At 46.3% G+C, this 18,592-nt stretch overlaps 1 pseudogene; it reads left to right on the top strand.

The window, feature by feature from the left end:
* Positions 1-15,235: 15,235 nt before the first annotated feature.
* LOC136637060 (5S ribosomal RNA) lies at positions 15,236-15,355 on the top strand (annotated as a pseudogene).
* The last annotated feature ends 3,237 nt before the right edge of the window (positions 15,356-18,592 follow it).

Raw genomic sequence — 18,592 nt, 5'->3', positions numbered from 1 at the left:
CTACTCCCAAAGCAGGCATGACCTATGACAGGGGTGTCAAACATAAGGCCTGGGGGCCAGATGTGGCCCCTGGAAACTTTTTATCCGGCCCTCAGGCTCTCAGCTGCTGAACAGCGCTGAGGTGTTACTGCTGAAAGGTCAGAACCCATGAAAATCGAACTGTCCCATAACTTGAAATATAATCAAGATTTGCCTATTTTCTCTTCTGTCATTTGCAGCTAATGAGTTCCTAAGTGAGAAAAGGGTTTATTTTGGGTTATGACCTATTTAATGACATCTCTTCCTGCCTAATGACATAACGTCCGGCCCTCAGCAGGCATCATGAATGCTATTCGGTCCTCTATTTGAAATGAGTTTGACACCCCTGACCTATGACTCACTTACACCCCTATGTCAATTTCACACTAGATGAATGCCCAGTTGCCAGGCTATGCCTCAAATCCAAGGATCTCAAAACTTTCAGCTGTCAGGGCCAATTCTAACTAGTGCTGGTGTGAATCAAGTGACAATTTTTCAGTTACTACAGCAGCTCAGGAACACGTGGAAGTGTGTCCTCACGTGCACCACAACATGCATGTTCTGGGAACCAGTGGCATAGCTAGATGGGGTGCAAAGCACTAAGTTTTGCAAGTGACTGAACATGTAGTGCAAGCAACCCCTCCCCCTCCCTTTCAGAGCCATTCCAGGGGGTGGGAGCAAAATGGAGGCCTCCATTTTGGGGCCGCTAACACAGTGAGTTCAGGCACCTGCAAAACTTAGTGCTTTGCACCCTCTCTAGCTACACCACCACTGGGGACCTTTGACTGTTGGCTCCTGGTGCACCCGAAGGAAGGCTGGCATTCAAGGGATTACAGAAGGGTTGGAGGTCAAAAGTAACCAAAATGTACAACTTATTGAGGGATTATTGTGCCTGATAGGAGGGGGAAATGAAAAGTGCAGACGCAGCCGAATACAATGCAATAATCCCAGCAAGAGGGGAAACTGCTTGTAATCAAGGGGAGAATTACCTAGCATGTGAGCAGTATTTTTTTCTGGTAAGCAAGCACTTGTTTCTAGAGGAGAGACAGAAAGGACAGAGATTAATACAGGTGACTAAGCCTGGAAATGGAGAGAGATGATGGAGCCTGTTTTAACAGCAGAGGGACCGAAGCATCCTTATTGCTGGGATAGAGGAACCCTAAAGGGGAGCCAAGCTGCAGAGATGTGGCTGTGGCTCGGCTGGCAATAAAAAGGTGGGCAGTGAGGAAGGCCAGAAGAAAATATAGCTGAGTCATGCTGCACATCAGCAGCATTGCTAAAAGGGGTGGCACAATATGTATTGCAGGGATGTGTGTGTGCGTCTGAGTTCTCTTTAAACTCTCCCCTGCTGTCCCCACCCATGTGTAAATAGGGCAGGAGGGGTGCGAAGGATGGCAAGACAGCGGAGACAGAAGTGGCAAGAGGGAGGAAGGTCACGAACAGCAGCTGTGAGGCTTAAGAGGATGACCCAATTCTTGGCAGCTCTACTCAGAAGTAGTCCCATTTTAGCCAGTCATTCAGTGAGGCTTCCCCCTCCCAAGTAACAACGGAGCTCAGTCTACAGCAGCCAGCCATGTGGTGGAGAGCGTGATTGGTACTATGAATCCCCCCCATCCTCCTCCTTTCTCTTTCTACCTGGGCTTCTGCAGTCAATCCTAAGGCAAGATCTCCCTTGGCTTCTCCTCCTGCCCTCTCTCAGCCAAAGACAATATGAGAATTGCCTTTGTCCAATGATAATCAGTTTCTTCCTTCCTATCAGAGATGGGAAAAAGCCTGCTCCTGCACCCCCCTCACTTGGCTGGGAAAAGGAGCATTAACCCTTTCCTGCCTCCCTGCTGGCACTCCCTGCTGCTCACCCGATCAGAATGCTGGCCCCACAAGGTCTTTCACGCCGCAAGAACAGTCAGCAAGCACACCCAGACACAGGCAGACTCGAGTCAACATGCATGGGGACAAGGGTTGAGTCAGGGGGTCCTGACTCAAGTCTTTTGCAGAGTCTTCACGCATATGACTCACGAATCAACAAGTCACACAAAACTGTGCATTTTCGCAACTCTAGTCCAAGTCACTGACTCAAGCTCCCAACCATGGTAACTATGCACTTGGAGGGTTGAGAGACAAGCAGAGCTCACAATCAAAAGACTTAGGCCCAGAACAAATGTACAAAAACTCACACAGACATCAGCATTCCCAAGGATGTAGCATATGTTGATTTGCAAAACCCTCATGGGTTTCCTTGTCTATGAACTTTTCCACTGGGAATAAGCCATGTGCCCTTTTTACTTCTTCTTAATCCATGAGTTTGAAGTCCTCCATGTGGATTCTCAATGTCTGGCTGGAAATCTGACATGATTGCCTGATATTTGTGAGTTTTGAGTCCTAGGAAGAGGTAAGATGGCAGCATAGACTGTCTCCCAGGGAGGCCTCTCTTGCCAGAGCTCATCCTCCCCTTGGTTTGGGCTCTAAAGGGCAACTTTATCCTCCTTGTTTAGCGTGAACAGGAGACAAAGACACAAAAGTGGCTTTTGCTCTGGAAATCAGATTGAAATCTCAGTGAGAAGGATAGACTGGAGACGGAGGGGGAGGTTCCCTTCTCCCTTTGGGACAGCTAAGAGTGAGTGAGAAGAGGATCAGGAAGATGGTGAGTGGCACCTTGGAGGGGATGCTGAACTGATAAGAGCGCCCCCTCTTACAACCCACCACTGGTGGAAGCCCCTCTTATTAGGACTTTGAGGCACCCACAGCAGTGGCGTAGCTAGCGAGGGGTGGGGGGCGATCCACCCTAGATACCAGCCTTGGGTGGGGGGGTGACATCACAAGTTACCAATATCAATGGTTAGGAATAATGCCATCATGCTATATACCATTGGATGCGGAATTTACAGCAGAACGCAATTAAGAAAACCAAACTGAAACAACTCTATTCTATCAAAAGTTATGGCCAAAAAACCAGAAAACAAAAATACATGGAGCCCTATAGAAAGTGAAACTGGGCCATATCGCGCGTTTACTCATGAGTAGGCAAACTTGCCTTAGTCCATCGGAAAGGGCAGGCTGGGAGGAATCCAACGACACCAGAATGGTTCCGATCCAATGAATGCAGCCGCCCCAAAACACCCTAGAAGGAAGTCTCTCTCTCCAAGCTGATGAATATATCGAGCACTATAGAAAGCAAAACTAAGCATTTGCTCACAAGTAGGTGTTTACTCTCGAGTAGACAAACATGCCTTGGGCTTGTGGTCAGACAAAGGGGAATGCAAGGCCACCAGAATGTTCCGGATCTGATGAACATGGAGCTCAACAAACGCTCCAGAAGGCAGTCCCATAGAAAGAATAAACAGAGGCTTGAGCTGGTAAGGTGAATTTTTTTCTTTCTTAGACTTGTAAAGCCAGCTGGGACCTGATAGTGATATGCTGAAATATAGGAATTTAAATTGAACTGGGCACTTGGGAGGGCTGAAAATCTCACTGATTTTTTTTTTGGGAGGGGGGTGTTATTTCAGGCAGGCTACAGAGAAAATTCATTTTGTGGAACAGGGCTGACTTTCCCTTTTTTAATGATTTGCTTTTCTTTAATTTAATTATTTATAATTATTTATTTTAATTTCCTTGATGATGTCACTTTCAGCCATGACATCACTTCTGGTGGGTTACGGACAGATAGTCATTCTAAAAAGTGGGTCCCTGTGCTAAAGGTTTGAGAACCAGTGCCTTAACTCAAAACAGACCAATGAGACATGCTTGGGGTGGGGGTGGAGGAGTGACACCCTAGTGATCAAAATTGTGGAAATTGTAGCTTTTAGGAATAATACCATCATGTTATATAACAGGGGTGTCCAAAGTTTTTGGCAGGAGGGCCACATCATCTCTCTGACACTGTGTCGGGGGCCGGGGGAAAAAAAGAATTAATTTACATTTAAAATTTGAATAAATATACATAAGTTTACATAAATATATTAAAGATGAAGAATGAATGAATGAAGGTCTTGCAATAGCTCAAGGCCTATAAAAGGCCTTGCACAAAGCAAGGCTGGCCTTTCCTTTGCTGCCACTACTGCATCCCAGACGTGAAACAAGAAGCAGTGGAAGGAGCCCTCATCCCACAGCTCAGGTGAGAGGTCAAACAGTCGCACTCATGCTGAGAGCACTTTGTCGGGCCAGTGTGGGCTCCAACAAATCTCCGGAGGGCCAGAGTCTCATTGGAGACTGTGGGCTCCCTGAGGGCCACATTGAGAGGCCTCGAGGGCCGCAAGTGGCCCCAGGGCCGGGGTTTGGGCACCCCTGTTATATAACATTCGATGTAGAATTTCATCCAATGCTTGCGGGGAAATATTCACTGCATTTATTTTCTGGCCATTATTATTATTCATTTCATGTCATGACTATTACTAACTCTCAGTCTCTCCTACCTCACAGGGTTGTTGTGAGAACAAAATAAGGGGAGGAACCATGCACACCACCCTGAGCTCCTTAGAGCTCAGTGGGTGGTATAAAAATGTGAAAAATTAATTAATTATGTCGTATGGGGGTGACAAAAATTTATGGGCCCCAGGAGTCAAATGACCTAGCTACACCACTGACCCACAGCACCTTTTCCCCCAGTCTTAAAAGGGTGAGTCCCAGCAGCTGCAATGAATCAACTTGAACCTGTGCCAGCGATATCACTAGCTCAAGTCTGCATTGACGCATGGCGGTGGACCAGGACCAGGAAGGGGGATAGAATATAGTGCACACGGGCACCACCGACCCCTCTCTCTCAAGGGCCCAATCTGCCCACCCCACTCCCTCACCACCCCCACCTCATTTCAAACCTCCCCTCACTTTATCATGCTTTTGCAACAGCATTGCACATGGATTGGGCCATTAATTAGTTTGTTGGTACTAATGACAAAGATATCACCTGAATATAGATATTCAGATAAATATAGAATCTGTCTATTCTAGGATTAGATATAGGATATGGATACAGAATGTAGAAACTATTCAGATAGAATACAGCTATAGATAGATGCATAGGTTTTAGTGAACAGTAACAGTAAGCACATCCCTAATCTGCTGAAGAGATGTAGGCAAGGATGTGCTCAAGACATGAGTCGAGCTGCAAGCCACTGACCCTGCGACTCGACTCGACTCGACTCAATTCATGAGTCATAGTCAGTTCAACTTGACTCAAGAAAAAATTAGCTTTTCCATTTCATGAGTCTCCTCCCTTCAACCCCCCCCCAGCCCCCACCTCCTGGAACCAATCTACTCTCCCACCACATCTGCTGCTATCCCTCCTGTCCGCTTCCAGATCACCCATGAGGTCTTGCACCATGACGCAGAAGCAGCAAAAAAAAGGTAAGCAAGAACATACACACATTAAAAGTATGTATTTAAAAGTGACACTAAGTGCACAATCCTAACCAGGTCTACTTTGAGTCCTATTTTGTTCAATGGGGCTTACTCTCAGGAAAGTGTAGTTAGGGTTGCAGCCATAGTCACTTTTCCAATCACTGCCTACAAGTCACCAATCAAATGCAAGTCAGTGACTGCTGCAATTTGAGAACCGTTAGGAGGGGGGGGAAAGCTGGGGATCTCTAACAGAATAGTAGGCATTCTCACTGAACTACAATTCCCAGCATGGCTTGCTGGAAGCCATGACATTCTTTGGTATAACACCAATATAATTTGTGGCATAGATATACCCAGGCTTTATTTGTCATAAACAGGAATAAAATTTGTGAGTGGAATAATATAACCCAGGTATTATGTACAACTGGTCACTTGTATTTTTTACTTAAAGCTAATTCAAACAGTATTTTAGAAAAAGATTATTCCTATTGTTCATTGTTATGTCTACTTTTTGCAGGCTCGCCTACAGAACTGGACTGAGGGTGGTTGCTTGGGGGTTAATTTACAACAGATGGTATCCAGAGACTCTGCGCAGAGTAGCAGCAGACATGGGGGGACCGACACCAAGAGGCTCTCCTCCTCACTCAGGTCTGATTAATGAACCAGAAGAATGTGTAGAGCTTCCAGGAAGGGGACCCAAAGGAGTTATGGAGCAGAACTTTTTCTTTGGCGATTTCCCTTTTACAATTAAGTTTGACATTTTTGAGAGCGTGCTTGGTTACAGACTATTAATCTGTGCTGGAGAGCCAAAAAGGAGGAAAATACTTCCATGGACCAGAAAAAGAACAAATGGAAATTAAAATGCCATGCGGAGTATTATCCTGTACTCTTGCGGTCACTGCATCACGGGTTCATGAACAAGTCAAGTTTTAGCAATTAAAAAGAAACGACACCTTATGCTATTATATGGAGATATCATCAAATCCTCCAAACTCTTTTTCCTGCCTCGCTTGGTCTTTTCGAGAGCTTATACAATCATTAAATACCTAACCCAAAGTAACATCCTGATCAAAGGCAAACAAATTTAAAGGCATTTTTTAAATCTTTTTTGCTTGCAAAAATGAGAGGTTTAGAAAATAAGAACTGAATGTCTTAAATGCTTTCTCAGACTATGGCAGTGGCAAAGCTAGAGGGCTGCAAAGCACTTGGTTTTGCAGGAAGCCTTACCATGGCGTGCAAGTGGCTCCTCCCCTTTGGAGCCATTCCAGACTGTGGGAGCAGTATGGAGGCATATGTGGAATGGCTCCAAAGGTGAGGGGGAGGGGCCACTTGCATGCTGTGGTGAGGCTCCCTGCAAAACTTACTGCTTTGCACCCCTTCTAGCTATGCCACTGGACTACAGCCAGTCATCTGAGGATGTCCATGAGATATTCTTCATAAGCACTATGCAACAGGTGTTTGCAAGCCAAAATGTAAATGCTATTCTTTCTATGGCATGGAGTGAAAAGCAAAGACTGGGTGATGCTAAAAGCTCCTAGATTCTAGCAGCTTATGCCCATAGCAGAGACACTTGTTGCACTGCGAGAGGCTCATTGTAGTTTTCCCAAGTGCTGCTTGAAGTGCAACAGAAACCGGCAAGTCTAGTTTGAGCAGGGAGTAAGGTGAGCAGAGAAAAGAACATGTGTACTGTTCTGCAGGCAAGGGCAGATCTACAACGCAGCCTCCAATGCTCTGAGAAGCTGCCATCTAAACACAGCCTCGGAGGAACACCAAACACTCAAAGAGACCTCTAACAAAGTGTCCCCCAAGTAAACTAGGACATGCCACGGCATTTGTGCAAAAGCAGAAATCACTGTCAATCTGTATGTTCTCCCATAACTTCAAACCATGGTCATGATACATTTTGGAGGACGTAGACAATAGATATATGTTGTTGGCAACCTTCAGTCTCGAAAGACTATGGTATCGCGCTCTGAATGGTGGTTCTGGCACAGTGTCTAGTGTGGCTGAAAAGGCCGATTCGGGAGTGACAATCCCTTCCACACTGGGAGCAAGTGCAGTCTGTCCCTGCTCTGTCTCCCTGGCTATGGGCCTTCCTTCTTTGCCTCTTTGCCTCAGTCTGTTGGCCAAGTGTCTCTTCAAACTGGGAAAGGCCATGCTGCACAGCCTGCCTCCAAGCAGGCCGCTCAGAGGCCAGGGTTTCCCACCTGTTGAGGTCCACCCCTAAGGCCTTCAGATCCCTCTTGCAGATGTCCTTGTATCGCAGCTGTGGTCTACCTGTAGGGCGCTTTCCTTGCATGAGTTCTCCATAGAGGAGATCCTTTGGGATCCGGCCATCATCCATTCTCATGACATGACTGAGCCAATGCAGGCGTCTCTGTTTCAGCAGTGCATACATGCTAGGGATTCCAGCACGTTCCAGGACTGTGCTGTTTGGAACTTTGTCCTGCCAGGTGATGCCGAGAATGCGTCGGAGGCAGCGCATGTGGAAAGCGCTCAGTTTCCTCTCCTGTTGTGAGCGGAGAGACCATGACTCACTGTAATTTGTACAAAGCTATCCATGTAGTTACCCAGTCCTGTTCCAATGAATTGGTAGGCACCTGAAACTCAGGCCAGGCTTAGTGAAAGCCTTTTTCTGGTAGAAAAACCATTGCAAGTGTACCTGAGTCACATTTTAAACAATGTGCGGGAATGTCTGAATGGCAACAGTGCTGTGTTCTTCCAGCAACCCCAAGCTCTTTGAGAACTTACTACTCTAAATTCCTCCATCATAAACCAACTTGAGTGCCTTTCCTAAACTTCAGGGGGTCCTTGACAACTTCCACTGAAAGCATATAGTTCTATGAAAGAGACACCACTGGCACATACTCCAGAACCATATCTGCTAAGCTCTTCAGTGGTGTGATGCGCACCCCCAGATGCTTGATTCTATCATGGTTGATACTGCAATAATTGCAAAGAGAAATGCATTGATCTGCTATAGAGAACAGCTTAATTTTACACTTTTGAATTCATGACAGTGTGGCTATATGCCGGCAATACCTAAAAACTTTCCAAACCCTTATAATAACACAGCTGGAAATCCTTAGCAAGGCCTTGAGTCCGCAGAAAACCCCGTGAAGGGTTATCACTGGAGCAGCAACAAGAAGGATGGATGGATTCATGGCGGAGGGTATCCTTGTCAGAGCATGTTTTCATTGGAGTTGCATTTTTAAATGTATAGTACTTGAATTCGGAAAGCAGCAATTGTATGCACAGTATCATAACAAAACATGGCACCCAGTATTGGAGCTCTAGCAGTTCCACACATGTTAAGCCCAGAACACTGGCTCCAGAACAGCAAGATAGAGTGATCTGCTGCAATCAATTAAAGTGCAATGTGCAATGTAAAAAACTGTGGGGAAATAGTTGCGTGAAACAACTCATGCAAAGCAATAGTATGCATGTTTACCTGGAAGTAAGTTCCATTTACTTCCAGGTAAACTTGCATACAACATAAACATATAAGTGAGGCTTACAGCCCAATCCTATTGGGGACTTGCACTGCTGGAACTAGCATTCCAGCAGCACAAAGTCCGATGGCCGTCAGAAATGGTGGCTCGCCATTTTGCACAGCCGGGCCACTGCCACAAACAGCAAGTGGCCAGGTGCCAACAGCCCACCAATGACCCCTGGCATTGGTAAGTCAGCATGGGGCACAGGCGGGAGGCAGCTGGGTAGAATGGAGTGAGGAGGGGAACAGGGAGGAGGCAAGGGAGGGAGGGGGTAGACCAAGGCCAGGAAGCTGGCAGGATTGGTGGCCAGCTTGTTGCTGATATCCTATCCCCTCCATCCAGCTTCTCAGGTCTACTTGAATTTGCGCCAGCTAAATTGCCGGAGTTCTTGTAGACCCAATGGGGCAGTGAGGGCTTACTCCAGGGTAAGAGAACAAATGTTCCCTTCCCAGGAGAAGGCATCTGGGACTTCCCCTCACAGGATGCAGCATGAGCTCTAATGGTACGGCTGCATCAGTGAGGGGAGATTAGGTAGGATTGGACTGTTAATCACTCATAAATGTGTTTAGAACTCTAATCTGTCACAGACAGGAAGAAGCAAAGCATCAGATATCTCCACTAGGCAAGAAGGAGAACAAGTGTCCATTAATGACAAGTTTATGGCAAGAACACTTTGGAGTTAAGAACTCAACTTTATGGGCCACGTTACACATTATGATAAATGCACAATTTGTTCCTGTGTAATTTTTTAAGCCAAACATCCCCTACTGGGGGGGGGGGGGAGATTCAGGACTGGGACCACAAGTGTGTAGGTTGGAGGAATTTAACCATTTCCTGCCACGTCTCACAGAAAATCACCCCTCTGAATTTGCTCCCAGGCCAAGGAAGGAAGCTCCTATTGGTGCCAATGAAAATGGCATCTTTCCTGAACAAGTAGAGTAGAAAAAGACAATGCGGCTTAGAAAACTTTCAGAAACGCATCAAAGCTGGCACAAGTCTTATCAAGAGTACCACTTGAAGTTGTTAAGATTCTGGCAAGCAAAGAACCAGGAACGTTTTGCAAGGACAAAGCCTGCTGGCTGTAAGGAGCCGGAAGCATTTCAGAAACGGATTGCAATTAATCATTGACATGAGATAAAAAAATAATCTAAGCAAGTAATTTATTAACTTGATTGAGTGGACTCTGCTGCTGGTTGGGTGTTCCATTTGCAGCTGTATTGTGTCATAATAGAACTCAAATGAAACTCATTCCCAGGGCTTGGAAGGCCACACCCAAGCAAGGCAATAAGCTACTGGGTCTTCCTTACATAAATAAAAGGCTACGCCTCACCTTTGCTTTCTACAACCTTGTGAGTTCTGCCTGTGTGCAAAACTGGGAGAAAGAAGCAAAGGTGTTCAGGATAAACTATAACTACATTTGGCAACTAGGAAAGGTTGGGATCTCTCCTGGATAGCAATAGCTTTGTCTGTTTCAATGGTATCTTTGTAATATCATTTGATGTTTCAAAATGCTTTCCAGGTATTCTATAGCCGTTTGTTCAGCAGGTTTTACATACAGTTGAATGAAATGAATGAATGAGAGATTATTCCATGGTATACAAAATGTAATAAAATATTTCTAAGCAAAATCAAATGGAGTCCACTCTTGATACTTTCTTAAAGGGTGGGGAAGATAGACAATGGAGATGATTCTCTTGAACTTAAAAAGGAAGGAGAGAGAAAAAAACCCACTGCAGAGTATTGTGGTCATACCAAGAGGCTAGAAGCACCAAGATCACCATGGAAAAAGAGTCAAGGGCTCACTTTTTTTAAATCACCACCTTTGACTGTTTCTAGCAGTTCTTCAAATATTACCTCTCCTCCTTCTTTTATGACATCTCCAAAGCAATCACAGAACACAATGCGTGTCTAACAAGAGTGCTCCGAGGTCCTTTCAGAAGCCTATATTGGATTTTGCCTCTTACAGATTTGAAGCAAGGGGAAGAAATCCTGAAAAGACAAATTATAGTCTTGGGTGGCTGAAGACTCCTGACCCTGATGCCAGAGGGTGGCAGCCCATTTTCATAATGTCATGGAAACCACAATTTGATGTGTGGCTGAAGAGGAAGAGGCAAGGAAAGGCTGCAGAGTTGGGAAGTGAGGCAGGGAGTGCAAGTTGCATACACTGTGTGCAGTGTTTCTCAAACTAGGTGGGTCAGAAACCAATTTCAGGTGGGTCCCCATTCATTTCAATATTTTATTTTTAATCTATTCGACTTGATGCAACCATGGGATGTGACTGCATTTGGGGAAATGTTACAGATCTGTACTTTCTAACAGGCTACTCTGTATATGCTTTCAACAATGATAGTCAATGGGGCTTACTCCTGGGTAAGTGTGAGCAGGATTGCAACCTAGGATTGTTAAAAATTTCCCTGCTAAATGTTATCATTTCTGGTCATGACGTCACTTCCGGTGGGTCCTGACAGATTTGCATTCTAAAAAGTGGGTCCCAGGGCTAAAAGTTCGAGAACCACTGGCATACAGTAAGTTCTTTGTTGAACAATGTCTGCTAACTGGAAGTACAAAGAAGGGACTGGAAAGGATAGTGGCCAATCACAGTGGGGTGTGATGAAGCAAGATGGTAAAGGGGCCGCTGCCCCAAAATGCACTGTTTACCAGCAAGGTTCAGTGGTTCAAAGAGGAGAAGATCCACAGTTGAATTGTGCTCATAGGATTAATGGCAACTTCTGCTATCTAGCTATTAACTCTGATGGATTAAGGGCGCAATCCTAACCCGCAGAGACTGCAGGAAACCACCACTCTGCCACAGGGGGGCAATGCTATGGCTTAGCTATTATTATTATTATTATTATTAACAGTATTTATATACCGCTTTTCAACTAAAAGTTCACGAAGTGGTTTACAGAGAAAAATCAAATAACTAAATGGCTACTGACTGAATACAGGTACCTGCATCAACAAAGTAGTATTACATGTTTGTAAAGCATGTTTGCACCTCCTCAGGAGCAAGCCGCACCAGCGCACGAAGGTGCTCTGGCACACAGAGGCTGCATTCAGCCTCTGTGGCAGCTTGCAGGGCAAGCCTTGCGTCGGCGGAGCTCAGCTGACACAAGGCTCCGGGGTGGGTGGAGAGGAGGCAGGAGGGAGGTGTTCCGTGGTGGGGGGAGGGCGGGCAGAGGACGATCCCGGGGAAGGGCAGGCGGGGAGTGGGAGGTGGGACTGGGATCTGGCTGTTATGCTGGATCCCAACTCCTGTTCCCGACCAGTGCAGAGCGACTTCAAGCCGCTCTACTTTCCTTGGACTTGTGCCACCTCCTGAGGGGACCCATAGGGGCTGCAGTGGCTAACTAATAATACAGGTATTATATACCGCCTTTCTTGGTCGTCAGATTTCTCCTTAGACTTTATTCAAGGCGATTTACAACGGCAAGCTGTTCTAAATCCCCGTAGGCAATTGAAAGGTTCTATCTTTCAAGAACCACAACATTTCAGATGGACCTTTCTGATCTGGTATCACATTCTGGCCTCCGGTTTCCTCCCACGCAAGCTGACAAGCAGCTCCTTCATCTCTCACAGGGAGGGCAGCCAAGACGCTTCTTCGCTCACACCAAAGAGCAGGTGGAATAACTCAGCTCGGCTTGTTAGCTGCTTCAAGGTCTCACCATTCACGGCGCCGGTGGCCTTGAACTGGTGACCTGCAGATGTTATCTTCAGGCAAACGGAGGCTCTACCCTCTAGACCAGACCTCCTGCCCAGTTTCCCCTTACCTCTGGCTGAGCCACTTTGGTGCCCTATCACATGCTGGATACAGTGCAAGCCTCCTGGCTTGCTCTTCCAGTGCAAGATAGGATTGCGCTGTAAGCCATTTCTGCCCAACATTGCATATACGCAACTGGGATAAAATTTGTGCACCTGTGGACTAGGCAGAAATGGGTTAACTCTGATGGATTAACTCAATACAGTAGCGTATCTGAGGGAACAGGTACCTGGGGGTCTAGGCGATGCAATGACACCCCCTGCATTGTCATGTCACTCCCCCACACACCTGCGCAATCATCCTCTCTTCTGCACATGAGCAGCGCTGGCCGTGGAAGCAGATTCATTTGGAGTCATTCAGAGACTAGGGAGGGTGCGAGGGCCTATTTCGCTGCATTTACTGAACGCCTCTGGTGAGTGCTGTTTCACACACACACATAGATACACAGATGCACACACACACCCCCCCCCGAGACTGCAGGAAACCTCCATTCTGCCACAGGGGGGCAATGCACTCATGCTCTGGCTTAGCTACTGACTGAATACAGGTATCTGCATCCACAAAGTAATATTCTTAGACTAAGGTAATGTGATAGAATCAATCTGATCAATTGATTCTGTCATATCTTAAGGTGTATGATTCCGTATCTCAGGTTTCTAATCACATGACAGCAAAAGTAATGACATATAATAAAAGCGATTCCAAAAGGCCAAACATCTTATTCTGACCCCTCTATCTTCCATAAATATAAAAGTGAAAGCCTGACTCACAGACTCGTCAATGGATCTCCTATTTCCTGTTAAGCAAGAAAGCTGAAGTTTGGCATGGTTGTTGCTTACAAATCACTGCTAAAAGTGCCATTGTGAGATAAATTGTGTTTTGCACTGAAGGCGGCTAAATTTGTCCTTTTGTCTCAAGCAGGAAATTGGACATGGCTTGAGTGGCCTGGCTCTTGGACCTCCTTGCGAGCCACTTCAAGAGGCAGAAGCCTCCACTTGGGGAAAACCAGAAATACCCCAACGGCCCAATCCTGTTCAGGCCTTCTGCTGACAGAACCTGCGTTTGGTGGGCAGAAGGCTCAGGCCAGGGTGCTGCAGCAGCAAGAATGGCACACTGAACAGGGCTGCCAACGAGAACAGTTGGCCACCATAGTTGTGCCACTGGAGCACCCAGCCACTGCTGATGCTAGTAAGTTGGTGGGCAGGGGGTGGGCCCATGGAAGCAGAGGGTGAGGATCAGGGCAGTTAGGGGGAGGATTGGGGCAGGGATTGGGGCCAGCCAGGGGCATGTCAGGAGAGTGCAGGGGTACAAATCCGTGGCAGCAGCTCTGTCAATATCTTATGTCCCTTTTTGGCCCCCTCTCAGGCTCACTCAGACTTTCACCAGCCCTGTGGCTGGTGCAGATCTGAATGGACCCATTGGGGAGAGCGACACAGCAGAGGAGGTAGTCACCTCTCTGCTGTGGCATGGTCTCCATGGCATGCAACCGAGGCCATGCTGGTGCTTCTGTTAGCTACGTGCCAGCCAAGTATAGAACTGGGCTGCAAAAGAATGACTCTGTGAAAGCAAAAGGATTTAAGTACAGGTGGTGAATATCTCAGTCCGATCAGACCCTAATTTTTCCCAGTTACCGTTTCTACCTCTTTATATTCAGTGGCATAGCTAGACGGGGCGCAGAGCATAAGTTTTACAGGGAGCCTCACTGTGGCATGCAAGCAGCCCTTCCCCCTTCGGAGCCATGGAAGGAGCAAAATGGGGAGGGGGAGGGGCCGCTTGCATGCCACGGTATACCTCCCCACAAAGCTTAGTGCTTTCCACCCCCTCTAGCTATGCTACTGCTTATAATGAAGTTCTTCACTGTACGAGAGTTTATTGTGTCCTCCTCTATATACCTTCACTTACCTGGTTAAATTTATATACCTATGTGCGTGTACAGTTTGATAGTTTTCTCAAAAGTAATTACCTATACTAATAACAAGAGCTGGCTTTATTGTTGTTACTCTTTTTTTAGGCCACTAACAATTGCTTAAGATTCCAATAAACAATGTAATTACACTGATATAAATGAGTTGATTTTAGGAACATCCTGATGAGTTGATAAAAAAAAAAAAAGCTGTTTCCAAGTGTGGGTGCCCTCAGGCAAAGAAGACACCAAGAGGAAGGGATCATTGCACCTTGCCTAAAATATCTACATTTACTTTCCTCATTTACAAGAGTTCCACCTTGTACTTCATGATAGCAATATAAACAAGTTTAATGTTCAAGCTGGTGAGTCTTTCTTATTATCTGGGAAGCCAGCTCCCGAAACTCTCTAGCAGATGGTAAAGACACAGCTTCTTCTTTTTATTACGAGTGCATTTTTACATTTATGGCATCTTATAGTCAGCAGCTTCTACTGTGAACTGGAAACCCAAGTTTGGACTCTTTGATGAGTCAGCAGAACTTCATTGTTGTGATGGGTCTTTCTTGTCCTGCCTTCCCACCACAGCAGTCTGGACTTCCTGAAAAGTCACCCTCTGGCCAGTAGTGTAGCCAGAGGGGGGTGGCATGGTAAGTACTACAGGCGCTGCAACATGCTGTGCTAATGGCCCCTCCAACTCACCATCAGAGCTGAGGGAGCGCTTAAATGGTCTGTTGCAACTGTTACCCTGCACATGCCTGATCTCGTCTGATCTCGGAAGCTAAGCAGGGTCAGGCCTGGTTAGTACTTGGATGGGAGACCACTTGGGAATACCAGGTGCTGTAGGCTTATACCGTAGTCTTTCGAGACTGAAGGTTGCCAACCAGTACTTACTGCACCATCACTCCCTCTGGGTATTCTACTGCCTCTGGCACAACTTGGAAGAAGCCACCTAAGAACTGCAGTGGGGATGGAGAACTGGCAGAAATCCACAGGCTGCCTTGCGTGAGGAGAAGTGCCTCCTCTCGTGCAAGCACACTACTGGATCCACCCTTTGTACTTTGCAAACATGCACATACATAAATTCACTGACATCTTGTAATTATGTTCAGGATTAATTTGCCTCAGCTCGTAATTACAAGGAACTCAGGTTTTTGCTTCTGAATATTAAAAAGGGATCGGAATAAGGCAATCTGTTTGATGAAGCTCACATGACCCAGGGCAATAAGAAGAGGTTCAATTGGAGAAATCCATGCTTATCATGGTGTGATAAGGTATGATAACACTTAGGAGAGCTTCACCCCCTAAATCAGTTTTTCACTCCAGGGGGGGGGGTCTTGAAGTGTTCAAGTCACAGTCAAGGAAAAAGTGCCTCTGAGCGTACATAAAGCATGTGCCTTTCCGACTGAATAACTACATCTCATCCATGCACATACTGGATTAGAGATACAGGGTTTGTATTCCAGGTAAGCCCCCAGCACCTCCCATGTTTAAAAATTAACCCTGGTGCTCGTTCAGTGCAAGAGAATATCAGAAATCCAAATGGAAGGTGGAATTGTGAAAGTATGGTCACTTCTGAGATTCCCAGAAGATTCCCAGGGTTTTGGATAGTTATGAGCCCAGAGCGGCACTTGGAAAAAATCAGTGAGAAGCATGAGGAATCAGAAAGTTCAGAATGGATGGTCAGCTTCTTCTGCTGCTGCTGCAGCAGGGACACCCTCCTTCTATGGTGTCTTTTTCCTGCCAGCATCACATCTCTCTTCATTGAGAATATCTAAGTAACCAGAAAGCAATTTTCTTTCCTCTGCCTCTTTCCTGCTGTTGATGGATCATACACCAGCGTAATAAAAAGTATCTCAAGGGGATTATATAATCCACCTTTGTAGGAATGTCACTGCACTTTCTTTTGGGGGCACATTTGTTTTTTCACATCCTCAATTAAAAGCCCATGAAAGTCTTTCACATAGGCATACTTGACATTGTGCCTCCCTAAAATAAATTGCAGTTCTCTGCCTCTTCCCTGGGAGTAGATTCCATTGACTGTAATGGGACCTACTTCTGAGTAGACACACCTAAGATTGCAATGTATAACTTGGCGATTACCTTTGGAGTGCATATTTCCTTCCAGATACAAAGTGGAAATGCAGTTTTCCTCAGTCCTACAGTATTTGATAGTGGTCAAGGGACAAGACGGGGCAAAATCCTAGCCCCCACTAGCTCATACTGTGTGCACCCACCACTGTAAACCCTGCATCAGGTGGAGCTGCCCAGATTGCAAGGCTCTTTTACCTCCAAAAATGGAAGATTTCATTTGGATGAAAATAAACTGCCACAATACTGTTACTGCCCACACACTTTCCAATGACCACATGAGACAGGGATATGGGTGCAAATGGATCACTAACTAGTGAATCTGGTACAGGAAGAAGAAGGACCTGCAGCAGGCAAGGAATTGGCATCCTCCGTTGTCGTGCGGGCAGCTGATTCAGGGGAACGGCAGCTGAGCACCCAATTCCCCAGGCTGGGCGTTCCCAAGCCAACTCCAAATAGTGCCCCCTGGAGGCAGTACCTGCTCATCACCATCAACCTAGACGGGGCAGAGATATCTGGACCACAGAAGTCCACTTGAGGCTGGGGAGCCTTTGAGGTGGTCTCCATGAGGGTTCCCCCCAGCCGCTTGAGCCAGCAAGCCACTGAGGGGCATAACTGAATTCTCTCCCTGGCTTCGCTGACCTCTGGGTGCAAAACCGAATGCCCTACCCCAGTCTTCCTGGACTGCACTAACTTGAAACATTAAAGTGACTGAGGAGGATAACGATGAAAAGAAGTACTCAAAGTTCAGTCTTTGGGTGCAATCCAGTGCAAGGCAGGATTGTGCCGTTTGTCTCCAATGATCAAAATGTGTAGGTTTCTTGTAAAGTAGAGAACAAGACGAAAGAAAAACACCACCATTTTTATATTAACAAAGCTGAAGGTTGTGACATAGCTGGAGAGGGTGCAAAACACTAAGTTTTGCAGGCACCTGAACACGCCATGCAAGCGGCCCCTTCCCTTCAGAGCCATTCTGGGCAGTGGGAGCAAAATGGAGGCATATGCCGGAATGGCTCCAAAGGGGAGGGGCCACTTGCATGGTGCATTCAGGCACCTGCAAAACTTAGTGCTTTGCGCCCCCTCTAGCTATGCCACTGGCAGAAAGAGAGTAGTTTTATATAATGCAAGCAACTGGAATGGGGGTACAGCACATTGGAAAAGCACATGCTTTGCATGTTGAAGGTCCCAGATTTAACCCTTGGGATCTGGAGACAGGACTGAGAAAGCTACATATGTACTAGGGCAGTGCTTCCCAGACTGAGAGCTGTAGCTCCCCAACGACCATGGGGAGTCATGGAAACCAGCCAGGGAGCCATGGAATCGTCATGAAAAACCCACCATCCTATACAATGTATAGGACTGTAGCCCAAATGGAGAGCCACAGTCAATGGCCCAGAAGGTCAAGGGAAGCCACCAGTGAAAAAAGTTTGGGAACCACCGCATGAGGGGCAGAGACCACAGAATACAAACTGTTATCTAGTACTTGAAGGTTGGATGCAGCCCCCCCTTGGAGTGCAACCCTTGCGTCATTAATCAGAAGTCAGTCTCACTGTGCTCAGTGGTGCTTGCTGGCTCCCAGCATCGGATTGCAGTGCGAGTCAGTCAAGGCCCCATCATTGAAAGTGGCAGAAGGTCTGGAGGGCATATTTGCAACTATATGTGAGTAGAAGGCCAATTTAGAGTTGGAAAAAGCACCCATGAATAACGTCTGCCAGACTTTTTGCTGATTTATATTTTATTCTCTAATCAATGAGATTCATGCATTTCACTTGACACAAAAGTGATGACGATACAAAGTCATCCTCATCAGTTCTTGAGATTTCTCTCTTACCTGTGCATAGATTACATTACAAGAGTACTGCACATCAGCCTTCATCATCTATTTTTTTTAAAATGAAATAAAAGATGCAAGCTCCCATGTGTTCCAGAGGAAATGGGAAATGCTGAAATGTAGGTCATACACTCCACGGGTGTAAGCAGACAAGTTTGTTCAAA

This window comes from Tiliqua scincoides, chromosome 1 (assembly GCF_035046505.1).
Source record: "Tiliqua scincoides isolate rTilSci1 chromosome 1, rTilSci1.hap2, whole genome shotgun sequence".
Taxonomy (NCBI): Eukaryota; Metazoa; Chordata; class Lepidosauria; order Squamata; family Scincidae; genus Tiliqua; species Tiliqua scincoides.
This window is presented reverse-complemented; position numbering and strand designations above follow the sequence as displayed.